The sequence below is a fragment of the Panthera leo genome, chromosome B1, assembly GCF_018350215.1.
Source record: "Panthera leo isolate Ple1 chromosome B1, P.leo_Ple1_pat1.1, whole genome shotgun sequence".
NCBI lineage: Eukaryota > Metazoa > Chordata > Mammalia > Carnivora > Felidae > Panthera > Panthera leo.
The window spans coordinates 21,564,490-21,578,396 of record NC_056682.1 but is presented as its reverse complement, the minus strand read 5'-3'; positions in this window follow the sequence as shown (position 1 = coordinate 21,578,396).

Below are 13,907 nucleotides of genomic sequence, written 5' to 3'. Positions count from 1 at the left end.
AATATGCTACAAACATATACATACTACATAAAATCTTCCCAAAAACTGTAGTGGAGGAAACACTTTTCAACTTATTTGATAAAGACAATATTACCTGTAGGCCAAAATCAGACAAGGCATTACAAGAAAACTAGAGATCAATCTTCCTCACCAACTTAGAAGGCAAGACGCCTTTTTTTTTTATAGAGAGAGATCCCGTGTGCAAGCAGGGAGGGGGCAGAGGAAGAGGGGGAGAGAGAATCTTAAGCAGGCTCCACACTCAGCATGGACCCCAACACAGGGCTCCATCCCACCACCATGGGATCATGACCTGAGCCAAAATGAAGATTCAGATGCTTAACCAAGAGAGCCACCCATGTGCCTCACAAAGGAAAAACTCCTAACAAATTTTAGCAGATAGAATCCAGAATTACATAAAAAGAGTAACACATCATGACAAAGGAAGGGGTTATCCAAGGAATACAAAGTTTAACATTGAAAATCTATGTAATTCACCATAATCACAAAGTTAAAAGAAAATAATATTATCATCTCAATAGTTACAGAAAAAAAAATTGTTAACCAAACATACCTAAGAGTAGAAGATAAATGTTTTCCCCTAAGATCAGGAATTAGGCAAGCAAGTTCAGTCTTACTACCTCTGTTTAACGTTGTATTGGAGGTTCTACCCAGTGCAATAAGGCTAATAATAATAATAATAATAATAATAATAAATGAAATACATCCAGTTTGAGAAAGAAGTACAATTTTTTTCACAGACATTGCTTATGTAGAAAACCCAATAAAATCTACAAAAAATGCTTCTAGAATCAATGAATCTAACAAATCACAGTACACAAAACCAACAAACAAAAGTTAAAGATGCTTCTATGTACTAGCAACAAACAAGTCAGTCAGAGAAAGACAAGTACGATATGATTTCACTCATATGTAGAATTTAAGAAAGAAAACAAGTGAGCAAAGGGGAAAAAAAGAGATTGGCAAACCCAGAAACAGACTCTTAACTATAGAGAACACTCTGATGGTTACCAAAGGGGAGGTGGGTGGGGACGAAGGTTAAATCAGTGATAGGGATGAAGGAGGGCACCTGTTGTGATGAGTAGCCGGGTATTGTGTGCAAGTGCTGAATCACTATATTGTACATCTGAAAATAAAACTACACTGTATGTTAACTAACTGAAATTTTAAAACTTTAAATCATCAGAAGCTGATTTTTTAAATTACAACAGATCAAAATATAAAATAGGGGACAATACGACAAAAGATACGAAAGACCTGCATGTTGGGCATTATAAAACATTTCGGAGACGTTTTTTAAAGTAAATAAATGGAAAGATATGCCACATTTATGGCTGAAAAGCTCAATATTGTTATGGTGTTACTTTTCCTCAAACCAAAACTCAAGATTAAACATAATTCCAATAAAGCCCCAGCAGATTTTTATGTAAAAATTATCGAACCAATTCTAACATTTGTATGGAAATGCATAGGACCTAGTATAGCCAAAACAAACAAACAAACAAACAAACAAACAAACAAAACCCAAAAACCTCTTTCAAAAAGAAGGACAAAATTAGAGTGCTAACATTACCTGGTCCCAAGACTTATTATAAAGCTACAACAATCAAGAGAGTGTGGTATTGGCATAAAGATAGACAAATACATCAGGGAAACAAAATAGAAAGTCCAGAAATAGACCCACGCATATATGAAGAACTGATAATCAACAAAGCTTCAAAAGCAAATCAGTGGTAAAATAATAATCTTTAAAATAAATAATGTTCAACAACTGGATAACCATATGAAAAAAAAACCACAAAAGTATAAAAAATCCACTCCAAATAGATTATGGATGTCAATGTAAAACCTAAAACTGTAAAACTTTTCAAAAGAATATGTAAGAAAAAAATCTTTGTGACCCTAGTTAGGCAAAGATTACTTAGACCCCTTTAACTAAATCAATTTTTTAAAAAATTACAAACTGAGCTTCTTCAGAATAAAAGCCGTTGTTCTTCAAAAGACACTGTTAAAAAAATTAAAACACAAGCTACACTAAAAGAAACTATTTTGGAGTCATGTATCTGATAAAGGACTTGTATCCAAAATACAAAAACCACCCTCAAAGCACAATAGTGAGAAAATGAATAATACAATGTTTTAAAGGACAAAAAGTTCTGAAAAGATAACTTCATCTGTTCAACTGGTGGCAAATAAACTTAAGCGTGTTCAACATCATTAGTCATTAGGTAAATGCAAATTAAGCCCTCAATGTGATACACACCTATTAGAATGGTTAAAATGTAAAAGGCTGAGCATAGCAAGTGTAGGCAAGGATGCGGAACAACTGGAATACCCATGCGCCGCTGGTGGGAATAGGAGATAAGAACTATGAAAAAAATAGTTTGGCAAGATCATAAAAAGGTAAACTTACACCTACCCTGTGATCCATTCATTTCACTCCTAGGTATCTACCCAAAGGAAATGAAAGCTTATGTCTATAAAAACATTTGTACATGAGTGTTCACAGCGGCTTTATTAGTAATAGTCCAAAACTGGAAATAACCCAATGACCATCAACAGATGAATAAATAAAGTATAGGGATTAACCTCTTGAGTCAAATAATAATAACGCTAAGTGTGCCTGCAAGTGGTAGACATTATTACTCCAGACAAGAGATCGCAGCGGAATGTAAAACTCAATTCATTGTATTTGACAATGGAATAGTACTTACAAATAAAAGGGAATAAACCGTCAACACTCAATACAACATGGGCGAACTTCAAAATAATTGTGCTAAGTAAAATAAGCCACATAAAAATGAGTACCTATTGTATGATTCTATTTATTTAAAGTTCTATAAAATAAAACTAATCAATGGAACAAAAGGTAAGAATAGTGGTTGCCTGGGAAAGGGGTGGGAGAGAGGTTAAGGGGAAGGAGAGATTACAAAGAGGCATGCAGAAGCTTTTGGTTGTGATGGATATGCTCATTATCTTGATTATGGTGGCGGTTTTGTAGGCGTATACGTGTGTTAAGATTTATCAAAAATGCACACTTTAAATATTTATATTTCTATGATAGCTCACTAAAGTTGTAAAAAAAAAAACAAAAAAAAACAAAGAGGGTCTGAGATAAATGCCCTACACAGAGGTCCCATAGACTGTGAGCTGGCCCAAATTAAGGTTAGGTCAAAGACACTGAGACTGAAAGTGATTCAGGTCATCTAACACTTCATGCAAGGATTGCCTACATAACTTAAGGCAGCCACCCTGAAGAGGCTAAGCTAGATCCTGGATCACTTTGCTATATCCAATGCTGAAATGAGAATGCCAATGGGTCATGACTTGACCCAACTTAAAAATATTCAAAAGGTTGGAACAATAAAAAGAGAACCTGGGAGCCTGGTGAATGGACTAGGTTTTCCAGTAATATTTTTGCAATTAGCTAACTGTGACCTGGACCATATCCCGTGGTGTCTTAGACTATCACTATTTTCATCTATAAATTTCACATGTTGGACTCATTTTATAGAATCCTATCCAGAGCTATAATGCAAGACCTAATCCTATCTTCTTTCTTTTCTGCCATCGTGTTTTTCTATGACCTATGAAAATATACATGTGTCTAAAGTCAAGAGTAATACCAGAAGAGGAAGATGTATATTAAGAGATGATATTTATTCACAGATCACACAAGTGGCAACAACTGTTCACTACCATTAGAGCGAGTCCCTCAATCACCAAAGATTTATTAAGCTCCTGTAGTCCATAGTTGTTTATTGTGTTTAAAGAATAAGTGTAGTATTAATAGTTGGTCAGCATGTTCTTTATACTTACAGGCTCAAAGAGGAAATGAAAGGCATTTTAGGCGGCACCAGCTTTTAGTAACATAAAAATTGAACTGAAAAGAAACCCCCGAAATATTTGTGGTTAAAGTTCCTGCCAAAATCCAGCTTTTCTAAGACGGCCCTCAACCACAAACCTACAGTTAGGGATTAACCTCTTGAGTCAAATAATAATAACGCTAAGTGTGCCTTCAAGTGGTAGACATTATTACTCCACACAAGAGATGGCAGCGGAATTTAAAACTCAAAAATAGTACTAAAATCTAAGATTAAGGGAGAATTTTCCTTGAGTTTTAAGGACTGGAAAGAAATTCAGAATTGGAGCTCTCTTAAAGAAGCACTATTTCTTTTTGACGCGAATGTGCAGCAACATCTTTCAATAAGCTCATCCTTTGCTGGGCTAAGATCATTCTCCTACCTTAGGTGGATGCTCAGGAATAGAAAAGTGCATTACTTTGGTAAAAAGGAAAATTTCTGATGGTAAGTAACATTACACAAAAATTTTAACTTTAAGGAGTATTATTCTAAAGGGTCTAATCTTGTCAGGAAGAATAGGCTCACAGATACTCAAGGATATTTCTTAAAATTCTTTTTTTTTTTCTTTTTTTACCATTTTAAGGAACCTGGAGATCTGGCTCCAAACTCTTTTTAGCCAAGCAAGTCTATTTATCTATTTCATGTCTTTTCTGTTATATGAGAATATTTGATTCATTTCTTCATCCAGCAAATATGTAATGGACTCCTTCTTTGTGTCAGACAGCATAACGTTTGTGGTTGATAGAACAGAAGGGAAGATATGGTGTGCAGACATGTTCCTAGTCCTTGAGGAATTCACAGACCACTAGGGAAAACAGGTACTTAACTAAGGGAGAAGAGACCCTCTCTCTGTTCAGCAGCATAGAAGTCTCTACGAAGACTCTACTCTAGAGAGTCTCTCTACGGAGAGCGCTTGACCTAAGCTTTGAAAGAGGTATTACTGGGAATTCGTTATAGGCAAGAGGGGAAAGAGGATTCCAAAGATATCACCATATGCAAATGCTCAGGTAGCAAAATATCACTGGTACTTTCTGAGACAGGGAAGTTATAAGGTTTAGTTTCAGCAGTTAGGAAGTTGGCATGGAAAGGTAGAAATGAAACCATCAAGACCTGGGTACAGTCTAGAGTGAGATGGTGAGGGCAGATCTTAGAGGGTGTTGAACATAGTTTAAGATATTTAGATATGAAATTATTGGGATATACAAAGACTTTTAAGCAGAGGAATGGGATGATCAGATTTGGGCTTCAGAAATGGAACTTAAACCAAAGTAGTTTTCAGGTCTCTAAGAAGCCCTACCAAATAGTGCTACTTTTCACGGAGTTCTACCAAGTGTCAAGTGGGCCTCAGTTGCAGGTAAGGAAAATGGACAAGGGAGACAAGAGAGGCCAGGCCCAATCCTCTGATTGCAAAGACATCAGAGGCTTCTCCTTTTATCTGTGTGGTATAATGGGGTTTTTTTTGGGATGCACCTCAGAGTTAGCTTGATTTTAGAAGATTTGGCTGCATTTTTTTAAAATTTGCAAGCCACTGGTATGGAAGAACTAAAAGGAAACTCTACTATCATCAGGGAAAAGAAAAGGTTATTGCAGTAGGCCAGGTACCAGATAACACAAACCGAGGCAGTAGAAGTGAGCTTGCTACTTGCGTTCATATATCAGAACGTCGAGAAACAAAGTAAAACTCAGAGAGAGGGAAGTACATGAATATTAATCAACAGATCTTTGACAAAGGAGCATATGCAATGCAATAGAGCAAAGATAGTCACTTTAATAAATGATGCAGGAACAGCAGGACATCCATGTACAAAAATAGTAAATCTAAACAAAGACCCCACACTTCACAAAAATTAACTCAAAGTTTATCACAGACTTAAATGTGAAACACAAAACTATAAAACACACTGAAGACAACATAGATGAAAACCCGGATGACCTTGGGTATGTCGATGACTTTTAGATACAACACCGAGGCACAATCCATGCAAGAAATAGTTGGTAAACTGGACTTCATTAAAATTAAAAAATTCTGCTCTGTGAAAGACACAGTTACGAGAATGGAAAGGCAAGTCACAGACCGGGAGAAAATATTTGCAAAAGAGACAGCTAAGCACTGTCATCCAAATTATACAAAGAATTCTTAAAACCCAAAGACAAGAAAACAAACAACCTGATTTTAAAATGGACAAAAGACACCTTAGCAGACCCCTCACCAAAGAGTTAGGGGTGGCAAATAAACATTTTTAAAAAATGTTTAATATCGTATATCGTCAGGAAAATGGAAATTAAAATGAGATACGACTGCACACCTAGTAGAATGGCCAAAATTCATAATAATCTGAGATGGCTTCATGCTGTGTGATTCCAACTATATGACATTCTGGGAAAGGCAGAACTATGGAAACACTAAAAGATCACTGGCTGCCAAGACTGGTGGAAAAGGGGGTTGAATAGGTGGGACAAGGAAGAGGATTTTTAGTGAAATTACTCTGTACGATAGCATAATAGTGAGTATACGTCATTACATATTTCTCCAAATCCACAGAATGAACACCAAAAGTGAACCCTAACATAAACTCACTCTGGGTGATAATGATGTACCACTCTCAGTTGATTAATTGTAACAAATATGTGATTCTGGTGGAGGATGTTGATAACAGGGGGCTATATATTTATGGGACAGGGGGTATAGAAGAAATTTCTGCACCTTCTGCTCAATTTTGCTCTCAAACTAAAACTGCTCTGAAAAGTACAATCAGTTAAAAAAAAAAAAACCTCCGATGACTTCCCACTGCAACCAGAATAAAATTTAAACATTTCACCAGCAAAAAAAAAAAAAAAAAACCACCCACCCACACACACACACACAAACAAAACAAAACAAAAAAACCTCACTAAATGCCCATCCCTTGTGTGCATAACAGCTTTGATTTGATTAGTAAAAATAAAACTATCTTTATAAAATACCATTCTAAATATATATTAACCCATTTGATGATTGTGATTAATATCATCATTTGTATTTTACAGGTGAGGAAATAGAGGCAGAGGTTTTGTGGTAAAAAAAATCTCAGGAAGCCTGCAAATGACCATGTTCAATGATACCATTTACAATACCTCTGTTCTAAGCTGAAGGATTGTTTCACTTAAGCAAATATGACTTCCAATATATAATTTATGTTAGTTAGTATATGATAGATAGTTAATATTTGTCTGTTGTAGAAAGAATTAAAATGATTAGAAATCATTTTAATGGAAAGAGCCCAAAATTCTCAACTGGTGAATGAATAAAGAAGCTGTGAGATATAAATAAATATATATATATATATATATATATATATATATATATATATATCACACATATACACAATGGAATATTACTCAGCCATAAAAAACGAAATCTTGCTGTTTGAAACGATGTGGATGGAGCTAGAGTGCATTATGCTAAGCAAAATAAGTCGGAGAGAAATAAACACCACATGATATCACTCATAGGTGGAATTTAAGAAACAAAATAAATGAGCAAAAGGAAAAAAAGAGAAAGAGGCAAACCAAGAAACGGACTCTTAACTATAGAGAACAAACCGAGGGTTGCTGGAGGGGAGGATGGGTTCAACAGGTGACGGGTACTAAGGAGGGCACTTGTTGTGATGAGCACTGGGTGTTATATGTAAGTGATGAATCACTTGTTCTACTCCTGAAATTATTATTACACTGTACATTAACTAGAATTTAAATAAAAACTTAAAACAAGGGGCACCCAGGTGGCTCATTCAGTTAAGCCTCTGACTCTTGGATTCGGTTCAGTTAATGATCTCACAGCTCATGGGTTCGTGCCCCGAGTTAGGCTCCATGCTGACAGAGCCTGCTTAGGATTCTCTCTCCCTCTCACTCTGTCCCTCTCCCACTTGTGTGTGCGTTCGCTCTCTCTCTCTTCCAAAAATAAATGAATGAACTTTTAAAACCTTGAAACAAACAAAACAAAAAAGAAATAATTTTAACAATTCCCCCAAATTCAGCAGAAGCTGAGAAAAAAATTGGCATCATTAACATATCACTGATGTTAAAGAAATTCTCTACTTACAGAAGCTGGAAGTCAACTGAATACCAATTAAACTGGGAAGAAATGGAAGATGGATGTGATTACTGACAAATAATAGTTAACTTGTAGACCCTCCTCCCGGGAAAGGAACTAGCTTGTTGGGAGACAGTCCAGTCTTGAGGCGAGGTAGTGTGTGGCCACTTAGCCATTTTGTCTTGTTGCATGACAGTTTCCATGACAGATCATGATTCGGAGGCATCATTTAGCTAGGAACGGTCAAATAACATGAAGAGATTTCATCAACAGTTTCCAAGATGAGTCAACCATTTCAAGTAACTGGATTCAAATGTTTTGAAAATTATTGAATAATTTGATGTGTTGCACTTCACCTTCAATCACTTGGTAAGCAGTATTACATTTTATATTAGTATTTGGAGAAAAAGGTCATGTATTTTAAAATTGTGATCTACATATTAATCTATATCAATACTAATTATTAAATATATCAATGTCACTCCTTGATCCAATTGTAAAAGTGAAAAAAAACACAAAATAAAGAACTCAAAGGGTTGAAACTCAATAGGCTCACCCCTATTTTCTTCCAGCTACCATTTAAGAAACAATAATAATCACAGTAAAACTGACCACATACTTGAGAAGTCAATATAATCCACTCCAGTCTTTTTCATGAGAAAGTTTCCCTTTAGGTCCTATGATGCAATAAACAGGTCTGTAATCTTACATAATCTTAGGTAATGCCAAGTACATATATTCTAGAAACCCAAGGACAAACCCAGATAAAAATTGAGTAGCATGGAGAAGCCTTGGAAGTCATACATGTTTATAGGTAAATTTATTACAGTATCTAACAAAACTTCCTTGAATTCTGAAATGTATAGTATGTACATGTTAAGCAAAGATTAACTGGTAAAATTCATGAGGAGATTAGAGAGATGGAAAATAAAGGTGTAAAGAGAAAGATCTAAGTATTGGTTTATTTGATCTGTACTGCTTAATCCATGTTAAACTATTGGGCTAATTAACAAATGACACTATATTTAAATTGCATTAATATGTTTTGATTTCATACTGATATCATATCTTAATAGGAACTCAGATTTTGAAATTATTATTTTTCAAGATATGCAAATGAGAGGCAATTAGTGAATTTGCTGATTAATTGTAGGAGACTGCTTCATGTACCAAAGTCTGCTACCATTACTTTCTGGCAGATGGCTTCACTAAGATATGAGCTATTACAACTCATCTCACATTAAGGTGGGTTATCTTCAATGTCTGTCTACTACACACACACACATACACACACACACACACACACACACACACACACGTTAACAAAGTAAAGAAGTCAACCCCTGCCCCATTCCTCTCAGAAAGGATCCCCTCGTGGAAAAGGATTTAGGCTGAAAGCAGATAACTCTAAAAGATCCCTTCAGCCAGCTGCTGAGTCTTTGGAAACTGATGAACCTGATGGTGGTAGAAAATTCAAGAGGACAGAGTACAATTAATGAACAATATGTCATTTGATTATTGTTGTTTTTTTTTTAAGTTTATCTTATTTATTTATTTTGAGAGAGAGAGAGTGCACACATGAGCCTGGTAGGGGCAGAGAAACAGGGAGAGAGAGAATCCTAAGCCAGCTCCACACTGTCAGCATAGAGCCCAACGTGGGGCTTGACCTCACAAACCGTGAAATCGTGACCTGAACCAAAATTGGATGCTTAACCAACTGAGCCACCCAGGTGCCCCGGTTATTGTTTTTCAAATTGTGTTACATTTTATTTGTAAAACTATTCAAAGACTATGATACTCTGTAGACTAAGAAAATATGTTTTTGTTTATATGTGCTATGAAACTTCCTTAGAACCTGAGAATTTTAACAAATTATAATTTTAAAAACAGGCATTGACTACATACCTAACATGCGGTAAGCACGGAGCCGTAAGTTTTACACGCATTATTTTATTTAATGTTCACATCTTTCCCCGGTAGATACTGTTAGTGTGTTCTTGTTACTGATTATCAATCTAGGGTTTAATGAGATTAGCTAAGCCAGGAGAGCTAACACCATTTGTTAAAGAGCTGGGGTTTTAAGGTTTACTTTGCAGCAATAACACTCTTATTCTACACTATACAATACTGCGTTCAAATCATAGAATTTCAAGTGCTTTAAGGTGTATAAAGAACTTCCAAAGATTACTTTCTTTTAACCCTTATAACCACGTTCCAGAGATGCACATTGTACGTTGTGTGTGGAGGCCAGACTCAGACCCAAGGCCACCACTGCCTTCACCTTGGCCTAATTTCACCTTTCACCTTGGTCAAATCTGAGCACCACTTTCTTAACTAACAGCCAAAATCATTTAGATTTCTAAGCAATAGCCATGGAGGGGAAGATGTTGCAATGGTAGCATATAACACTCAGTATGGAATAGCTAAAATATGAAAATATTTTTCTTAAATTTTTAAGTACTTCTGTTTAATTTAGCCTGTCTTCCTACCATGAGGTATTCTAAAGATAAAATGGGGGGGGGGGGAGCTTTTTTTTTAAGCTAATAAAAATCATGTCCCCTATGGTAATGGTGATCATTTTAAAGTAGGAGAGGTTTGTAGATAAGTCAATGATGGAAAAAAGTAGGAAAAGTAGAGAGATTTTGTATCTTTGCCTTTAACTAGAATTTTAAATATTCTCAGTAGTTCATTTATTGGGAGATTTACTTGGTGTTTTCTAAATTTTTAACAGAAAGGAGAGGATAAAATTGAGGATGTTTCATTAAATTACCTCATAGATCTAATTGCTGAAATCATCTTTCAAAGCCATTTGGGATGGGGTTTTAGAGAACTCAGCATTTCCCTTCTCCCATACTGAGACCAATGGTGATGATTTAATAGATAAACAGAATCTCGCTATTGATTAAATATGCCAACACAACATTTATCTTTTGGTTATTCTTACTACACTGACATTTGAAAACCAAAGAGCTTTTTCCTTTCACTTAACCAGATATGTAATTGGTGTTTCTTCAGATGCATACTTAGCTTGCAGAAACAATGCGTTTGGCAAAAATAATAACAACAATAAAGATGCAATGGAGAAATCTTATATAACGTGAAATTATACTTTATATGCTCTTTGTTATATGTTATATTTTAGTATGTACATAATTATTGTACAGGCTGTTTACAGAAAACCAGATATGCTGTACTTTGTGGAAGAGGTAAGGAGTTTTCAAGCATAATTTTGATTCCATGTGATTTTTGCATGCTCTAACTTGAGAAGTTAGCCCCCCGGTAAGATGTGGTACTGCTGTATTCAAAATAAAAACAAGCAGCTTTTAATCACCTTCTTTTTTTAATTAAGACTAAATTCCAGTATTAAAACATCAATATTTACTATGAAGACCCTAAGGTTTCTTCATAAACATTCAAATTAAATGATATGCAAATGTATACCAAATTTATACTGGCCATTAGGTCACTTCAGCATGGAAGAATCAAATGCTATGTATCCAAAAAAAAAAAAAAAAAAATTAAATGCAACCATTACTCTTGATTCAGAAACCTGAATAGCTCACTATGCTTCTGTATCTTTTTTTTTTCTTTCTCTAATTTTTTTTTGTCCCTCAAATGTCAATGAAGCAACTGAGAGTAGTTGACCTCTTTAACCTCGAAGGGAACCCTAAAAGCATTCCGTGCCCTCCTGCATCGAATGGCACTGAATTAAGGTGGGACATCTTCCCTCTGGAGCTCATCTGACTTCCAGCCTGCAACCTCTTACTCTTAAGCTTTAACAGTCTCAGCAACTGCAAAGAAAACAATATAAAAGCTCCTCATGGATTAACAGACCATTACTGGTCGTCGACACTTCAGCAGATGAAACCCCCTTGATCCCAGACTATAAAAACGCCTTCTGAACACTCTTCAGCTCCTCTTTGATTCTTGGCCCAAGTCTTAATTTTCTCACAGTACTGAAGCTCTGTATTTCATTAGAGATATCACCTTAAATCCCTGTGTGTCCTTACTTGTTTGAATGAGGTTTCTCTTCTCCAGATTCATCTGTATCTATTTTGAAGGTGAACTAATAAATATCAAAATATGTTTTTGAAAACTATTGATGGTAAGGGACAGGGTTGGGCTTTTTATTAGCTTGTTTTTTAGATAAAGCCCAAAGGTTACGAGCCCGAATTTTCTTCATTTCAAATTCGTATCATATAATCACTTTGTATTGAATCCTGAGGTTGAAAACACCAAAAACACCCCTGTTAGGATTGAGTCCAGCTTTTATTCCACAGCCAAAATTATTCTTGCACTTTCTGTCTCAACTAACTTAGAGAATTTCGAATGGTGATAACCAAAACTCACAAAATCTTTTCACCCTACACAATATAAATAATATTGTCACTACAATTTGAGTCTATAGTTCTCCTATAAAGGCAAAATATGAAAACTCGAATCTTAGTACAAGCTCAACTCTTAGTGTGCCAAATGTTGTTTATTCTGTATTCAGGCTGCTTTTTTGTAAATGCATTCTAATCTATACAACAACAACAACAACAACAACAACAACAAAATGCTTTTTTTCCCTGAGGCATTATTTCAATCTACTGCTTGATCCACAAACACATAGCCTATAGTATCACTGCCTCCTTTTTACTTATTTAAAATGATAATAGTTCCACGGATTTTTCTTGATAGATTAAGTAACACATGCCTATTGAAAATTTTCACAATCCAAAAAAAAGAAAAAAAGAAGAAGAAATAAAAGGGAACTGAAATTATTTTTTCCTCTGATATTGTTTTAGCTAATGAAATTATTTAGTTGAAACTGAAATTATTTATCATGGCATTAATCACAATAGAAAAAAAATGGATAGCCAGCAAAGTCCCCATCTTTCAGGAATTTATAATGCACAACTATGTGCCCATGTCTCTGGGTCAGCCATTTGTCACTCAGGAATCTATTAGAAAATCAATCCAATTGGTCTAAAATTACATTAGCATTATTTAAGATATTAAACTAATTAGATAAGAATGTTTAGCTCCAAGCTAAGTCCTAATCATTCCAATAGAATTATCTGCTATAAGCATATAAAGAGATAAAAATATAGCATAGATAGTAAAGACTTTTTACTATTAGTAAGTCACAAGTCCTAGGAGAAAGGGTGGGAGCCTAGCTTGGGGCATGATTAAGGCAAAGATAACTCCTCTGACTTTTATATTTAACTAATTAGAAATTTAAATGTTTCATACTCAAGATTATTAATCAAACCAGGGGCACTTGGGAGTTGAATTAAACACTTATAAGGAAGATAGAATTATTCTGAATCATGCTTATTCTAAATTAAATATTTTTGTTACACGGGTTCGGCTGAGACAGATGTGTAAGTACCTCTAATCACACTATCGTTGGACCTATGTGAACATTGACTTCCATCTCTACCAAATCTTTTCTTTATCTGAACATTAAAGACACATTGCACAGGTGGGCAGGTGAGAGAGAGGTGAGCATAAAACTGAGTCAGACAAATCCCCTAAATTACTCTTCCCGAAAACCAGTGCCATACAAAGGTGGATGGATGGAATTTGATGGCCAGCTGGGGAGTCGCTGCTTATTACGTGACCTAAGGCAGGTCAGAGATTTAGTTTTCTAGCCAATCAGAAGGAGCGTAATAGCCTATTTTGTGAGAATATTGATAAATGCAGTGAGAAAATACACCAAGTACCTGGAACAAGGCAGGTTTTGAATCATGTTTTGAGTTATTTCCATTCCTTTTGAAAATAAGAGCTACAACACTCTCCCATAAAAATGAAAATTATCCTGGGGTGCCTGGGTGGCTCAGTCGGTTAAGCGTCAGACTTCAGCTCAGGTCATGACCTCACGGTCCATGAGTTTGAGCCCCGCGTCGGGCTGTGCGCTGACATCTCAGAGCCTGGAGCCTGCTTCGGATGCTGTGTCCCTCCTCTCT